The following is a 7,072-nucleotide window of genomic DNA, read 5'->3' as shown; positions in this document are numbered from 1 at the left end:
ATAGGATTGGGCCCTGAGTTGGTAAACTGCTTTGTGAACTTTTTTGTTGAAAAGTGGCATCATCATCATATGCTACTGTAACCAAGTTTGAATGCTCAAGTGATGTCAGTTGTCTGGAGTAAAAGGCAGGGCTGACCTCAATCATACATATGTTGGCCACATCCCAGGCTGAACTACTATAATGTGTTTTATGCAGGGCTGCCTTTGAAAATAGTTCAGAAACTAAATGCTGCCACCCAGATGCTGTTAGGTGCCCAGCAGCATAACTGTATAACGTTGATTCTGTACCAGTTACACTGACAGCCAGTATTTTTCTGGGCTCAATTCTAAGTGTTGATTTTAACATTTAAAGCCCTAGGACATAAGAACATAAGAAGAGCCCCACTGGATCAGGCCAAAGGCCCATCCAGCTTCCTGTATCTCACAGTGGCCACCAGATGCCTCAGGGAGCACACAAGACAACATGAGACCTGCATCCTGGTGCCCTTCCTCACATCTGGCATTCTGTGGTAGCCTACTTCTAAAACCAGAAGGTTTCACCAGGAAGTCCATCATGGCTTGTAACCTGTGATGGACTTTTCTTCCATAAATTTGTTCAATCCCCTTTTAAAGGCATCTAGGCCAGATGCCATCACCATATCCTGTGGCAAGGAGTTCCACAGACTAATTATACATGCTAGGTAAAGAAATATTTTGTCTGTCCTAACTCTCCCAACACTCAATTTTAGTGGATGTCCCATGGTTCTGGTGTTGTGTGAGGAAGGGAAAAGAACATCTCTCTATACACTATTCACCCCTCTGCATAATTTATGTCTCAATCCTGTCCCCCCCAGGCACCTTTTTTCTAGACTGAAGAGTCCCAAACACTGTAGCCTTTCCTCATAAGGGAGGTGCCCCAGCCCAGTAATCATTTTGGTCTCTCTCTTCTGCACCCTTTCAATTTCCAATATATCCTTTTTGAGATCTGGATCAGGCCATAGGCCCATCTAGTCCAACTTCCTGTATCTCACAGTGGCCCACCAGATGCCTCAGGGAGCACACAGGACAACAAGAGATCTGCATCCATTCCCCTTTGCTTCCTTTTTAGTCTTCCTGCTTTAAATTCAGAATTTTAAGCTACTCAGGGCAACCACCTGTCTCTTTATGTTTTAAAAAATCCCATGCTTACTGAAACTGCAATATCATTATCATCACCAGAAAATATTTGCCATATGTGAAAAAGTGTGCCTCTGAACTTTTGCAGATTGCCTTTCTCTCCCATCTAACCACAGCCAATTGTTCCAGATATCTTGAATTACTAGCTGGTCCTCTTGCTCAGAGGGTGTCAGATTTGAGCCCCAGAATCATTCGTTTTATGTTTTCACCCACTCGATTTGTTAAGTTCTGGATACAGGCAACCCATATCTTCCATTTACTTTACTTGTGCAAATTCAATTACATGCGCTCAGCAAACACACAAACAAACCAGAGAAAAAATATTTAAATAGTGCAGGTGATTCTGCCTGCCTTTCTACTTATTAAATACATGCCTCAGTGACCCTGAGGTTGAAGAATGAAGCTGCTGTTCTCTCAGTCAGTTCCCACCACATGCCTCTAAAAGTTTTTAAAGAAACAGTACATTTTTTCCGGCTATAAGGGATTTTCTACATAACTTTGGGTATACACGATTTTGGCTTTAGGCACTGACTAGAATGTAACATCCACATAAGATGTGGGGTAATTGTATATGCTTTTTGTCATGCCTAAGCAGGTAGAGAAAGCTCAGATATTAGATAATGTTAGTTTCTTAATCTGAGAAGAGCACGGGCCAAATACTACCTGTATAACTTGAGAGTTTATATGCAACAATGTCAGAACCTTTGTTCCATGTTTATTTTAGGCCTCATTCTCCAAAGATGTAAACCTGCTAACACAGCAGTGCAAAGCCACTTTACACTAACTGTGGATTTGCATGACTGTGTATTGTCACCCATAATTGATAAGCTAAACTCATGGAAGTGAATGGCAGCACTTCCACAGCAAATTAACCAGCAGTTTCATGCCAGACCCAATTCTTTTTCCCTGTAGTATGGAACTAACATTGATGTATATGAATGGACAGTCAAACTCACCCCTACTCTTTCCTGCTCCTTGCATCTTGGTCTCTGGTCAACTGTCCCAGCTAACTGCGCTGGAACATTCTAAAACAACATTCTTTCTCCTTCCCCTTTCTAAAATAAGAGCTTTAGGGCCCAATCTTATCCAACTTTCCAGAGCTGATGCAGCCATGTCAATGGGGTGTTCACAGCATCTTGCAGCAGAGAGGCAGTCATGGAGGCTCCCAAGTTCCCAAGGGAACATTTGTTCCCTTACCTAGGGGCTGCATTGCATCTGCCTTGGTGCTGGAAGGTTGGATAAGATTGGGCGCTCAGCTTCAAATCTGCTATGCAATTGAAAGATGAAGCAAATGACTTATCACTCGGAGTTCCAGAAGTGATGTACAGTAGGCAAACTGTTTCAACAGGCTACCTGAAATTTGTTTGCTTATTTATAAAAATGTGCTCCCCTATTTCCTTCCTACCATAGGTGCTTCACAATAAACTTTAAAACATACAGCAAAACAAGCAAATAAAAAGAACACAACTGAGGGTTTTCTTTCTTTCTTTCTAAGCTATTTATTCCCAACGTTGCAGATATGCAACAGGGATCAAATGTGTACACCTGTGGGCTGGGCAGAAATTAGTTAATTGAGTTTATTCACTGTCTTTCAATTGTTTTGTACATATACTGGTTTTTATTCTGCTGGGGTTAAAAAAAATTTTTTTTGGATTGTTATTTTATCAAAGGAAGATATGCAAACTAACTCAACAGCTTCAAATAATGAGAATTTGGTGATTAGGCTAAAAGGCACCCTTTAAAGTGGCACCCTTTTATATCTGGCAGGGGAGAGCAATTGTCCATCTTCACCCCAGCAAGCATCTTTTCAGCAGGTGTTGCAGTTGTTTCTTTTGCATCTTTTTCAGATTTTGAGCCCTTTGGGGAATAGGAGACTATGTATTTATTCATTTAGCTATGTAAATTGCTTTGTGAACTACTTTTTGTTGAAAAGCAGTATATAAGCATTAGCAACAACAATTGCTGATCCTAGTTTCCCAACAGGCCCTGCTGTGACCCTGACTCTGAGCGGGAAAAGATGGGGGAGAGTTTCCAAAAAGAAATAATCAGAAGGGCAGACAGAGAGAACAAGTTACCATACTGCTTAGAAGAAGCTCTGTGAAGGCTCATTGAGGAACTTGTGGCAGATCGTTTTCAGACGATCTGCCACAGCAAGTAATGACTTACTTGCATTATGCATTTAAAAATTCCTTTCTATTGATAAAAGGGATTTTTCTTTGCACCATGCAAATATTTGTTGGGTCACCTATATTTAAAGACCCTTTTACACATTAAATGCTTCTTACCAACAAACATGGTTAAATGCTAATGTCCATGGTTAAACATGGACATTAAATGCTTCTGACCAAGGGGGCCTAAGCCAAGAGGGTTGAAATGGCATGAAGTAAACTTGGTACCTACATTGGGCAGAAGGTCTGGGTCACTGGAGTTCCATTCTGTCTCCCCCTGTTTTAAGTCCTCCAGTGTGTAGGAGCAAGCTTTAGCAATCTTATCCTGATCCTTGTCGTGTCCCGTCCCTGTGGCAGCCTCCCTGGGCCTCTGTTGACTGACTGACTGTAGGATCTCTCTGCTATTAATCTGCTGGTTCCTCATAAGTGCTTGTGACTGAGCATTTAGACCCCATACAGCATGTCCTGCATGCCCTGCTATCCCCTTCTCCCAAAGGAAGACTTAGACTAGGTGTCTCTATTGCCTTAGCAACAGGATCATCCATTTCATCATTCCTGCAATGTGCAAAACCTGCAAGAGATGCCAAAATGCCCAGGTATTCCCCCCACCCCCCAAACTGGTATTCCTGAAATAAGACCATCAAGTCTGGGGTGTAAGACTTCCAGGTGATGATGATACTAGATGCCACATTGCTCAGAAACATTTCATATTCTGGTTTCTTTTCATGTGGTTAAGTTGATCATTTGTGATCATGACATTCACAATGAAGATTTTACCTGTTCCTTTTACTAGAAACTCAAGGGTAAAACACACATTAACCCATTTCTGCCTGGCCCACAAATGTATACATTTGGTCCCTGTTGTGTATATGTAACGTTGAGCAGAAATTTAATGCTGACTCCCATGGTGCAACTCCAGAAGGTGTTTTTCCTATAAAATATCCAGGAAGGAGATGTACTGCCAGCAGGGTGTTTAACTCTTTGCCCCTACCCTGATCCTAAACCTGCTATATTTTCCCTGTTAGGGAACACTTACAAAAGTCCCTCACAATTTCCTTTCACTGTTCAGTTCAGTTCTAAAGGCAAAGTGTATGTAAGGACAGGGTAACCCGTAACCATTTGTACTTCCAGTGACACAAGCAGACAAGCTTGTACCATGAATACAACCTTTGTTACCTGCTGAAGCCAAGAAACTAGGTTTCACTGCAGAGGTCAAGGTTAGTACATCTAAGAGGTCAACTGAAGTGGCTACCTCCAGCACATATTGGAGAGGAAGCCCCCGGCTCCATCAATTCACAAACCTCCATTGCTCCTGTTGCTCACTCTCACACTCCCTGGACTAGAAAAGGAAGGGGATGGACTGAAAGAGGAAATGAGGAGGATAGGAGAGTGGGGGCCTAAAGAACTGAGCTCTAGCTTACTGGTCTCTTCTCCTTCACATATCCACTTCTTTCTACCTCCCTTTTCCTTCTCTAATCCTGGGAAGGGATGGTGCAAAGGCCAGCACATCAACTGGTAAGGGGAACAACAGTATCTGGCACTGTCTCTGGCAGTGGGAGGTCTTGGACTGGTCCTGGGACAGGTGAACAAAGTTCAAACTTCAAACACCAATAACAATTATCACAGCTGATCAAGGCTATATTCTCACTAACAGCAGATGTGGAAATCAACCTGTTATCTGTTCATATGTTTGAATGCTCCTTTGTACAATAAAATTATACAAGCTTTGCCAGCTTTTCGTGAGACTGAGGACCAAATCCAGACACATGTGCGCTGGCTCACTACGGGTGCGCACTGTCGCAAACATGCCGTAAGGCACATTTGTGAGTCCCTATTGTGGGCCCAGCACAGGAGCTAGCCCAGCGCAAGCCTGGACCCGAGCTGGACCTGGTGGTTGCCTGGACCACCTAATGGTGAAGTGAGTGGTATGTGGGGGGAAGTGGGGAGGAAGTGTTCTGGTGCAGGGGGAGGCAGAGGAAGGCAGGCAGAGGGCAGGGAAGAGGTGTAGTGGGGGGAGAGAGGTGGGTGAGAGGAGGGCAGGACAAGTGAAGCTTGGCTCCACCGAATGTTGAGCCCCGTGTGGGACCATGCGGTCTGACGTGGGACTGTGATTCTGCGGCAGCTCCAGAGCTGCTATAGAATTGAGTAGCCCCATTGCAGGGCTGTTTCCTTTACCTGGGGAAGGGGACAAAAGTTCCCTTCCCCAAAGGAGCTGCCAGTGCTGGATATTGCGGTTGCCATTTTGGTGCTGCGGCAGCCCCGTGTGCCAATCAGCTCAGGATTGGGCTGCCCCGCCATAGTTTAAAGAAGAACAAAAGAACAGTGCTAGTAGGTTTGTTCTACTAAACTGATGCACTGTGTTTGTATGAATCCATGATGTTCTCAGGATCATGGCACAGGTGAGTTACTGACTTGGGGAATGGGGGAAGTTTGATATCATATGATTACATGGTATGCCTGCTATGAAATATGCCATAACCCCTGGAAATGTAAGGGTAATGTATCCTGGGTGGGCAAAAGATAATCACTAGGAATTGAGAAGAGAAGAGGGAAGGTATATCATCTGTCAAAATTAAGACCATTGCCTTGTTCAAGTCTGATACTTGGATTGAGTATCTTGGGATGAAGTGTGTACTATTTTCCATCATTGTATGATTGACTGGAGCATTGCAGGTTCTGTCTCTGATTTCAAAAAAATTATCATTATTATTTCTATATGTATCTCTAAGCCATCTCACTAGCCAGTTGTTTTAAAGCAGGAAAAGTATGTGGCAGTTTCCTCCAAGAGGAAGTCTTAGAGGCAATCATGGTGATCATGGTCAATCAATCATGGTGGTAACAGCCTCTGACACCCTTCTGAATGAAGTCATCTTGCAGTGAAATTGCTGTCAGAGATAAGGTTTGTTTCGCAAAACAGCACAAATGAGACTTTGGCTATAAGGACTTGGAGGCATCAGCCTTTCCCTGACGCATACTCAAACATTTTGGTAATTCTAGGACCATAACACATACAATTTTTTTCCATAAAATTTAGAGAAACTAGTGACCAGTTTTGATGGTGATATCATCATGGCATAAGCTATGACAGAAGAATCATCAATTCAATTTTTATAATCCAGGTTGGCAACCTTCAGTCTCGAAAGACTATGGTATAAGCCTACAGCACCCGGTATTCCCAGGCGGTCTCCCATCCAAGTACTAACCAGGCCTGACCCTGCTTGGCTTCCGAGATCAGACAAGATCGGGCAAGTGCAGGGTAACAGTGCCCTCCCATGAGATGATCCCAGTGATCGTTTCATGACAAACAGCCACTTTACCACAGATTTCTCTATTGTGATGTTTGTTGCAAGTTGAAATAAGGGTTCATCAGGCAATGAATTGGAATCAGTCAGGACCAGCTTCAGCATGTGACTTGCTTGAGCTAATACTCAGTCCCAGCATCCTACCTGGGTTTGGAACCACTGGAATTTACCCCTTTTAAATCCTTACCTTCTCAATTGTCTTCTCAAAACCAGTGGGAGTTGAGGTGCATTTTAATTCTGCCACCATGTTTCAGTCCCTGACATAGCTACTGAAATGTCACTACTGCCACCCCCCCACCTAGTAAGTTCCCTCTGAGGACCATGCAGTAAGGGAGCCCATCAACATAAAGAGGATCCACCAAAAGGCACCTTGCCCTGCGCTCTCTCAAACCTGGAATTGCACATAATGCAGAAGAACTCAGCTGTAGTATGAGGATTATAGTAGAG

At 43.6% G+C, this 7,072-nt stretch overlaps 1 pseudogene; it reads right to left on the bottom strand.

The window, feature by feature from the left end:
* Nucleotides 1-6,477: 6,477 nt before the first annotated feature.
* LOC136654621 (5S ribosomal RNA) lies at nt 6,478-6,596 on the bottom strand (annotated as a pseudogene).
* Between the last annotated feature and the right edge of the window lie 476 nt (nt 6,597-7,072).

This window comes from Tiliqua scincoides, chromosome 5 (genome assembly GCF_035046505.1).
Source record: "Tiliqua scincoides isolate rTilSci1 chromosome 5, rTilSci1.hap2, whole genome shotgun sequence".
In the NCBI taxonomy this organism is placed as follows: Eukaryota; Metazoa; Chordata; class Lepidosauria; order Squamata; family Scincidae; genus Tiliqua; species Tiliqua scincoides.
The sequence above is the reverse complement of the archived record's forward strand: the minus strand, read 5'-3'. Positions and strand labels throughout refer to the sequence as shown.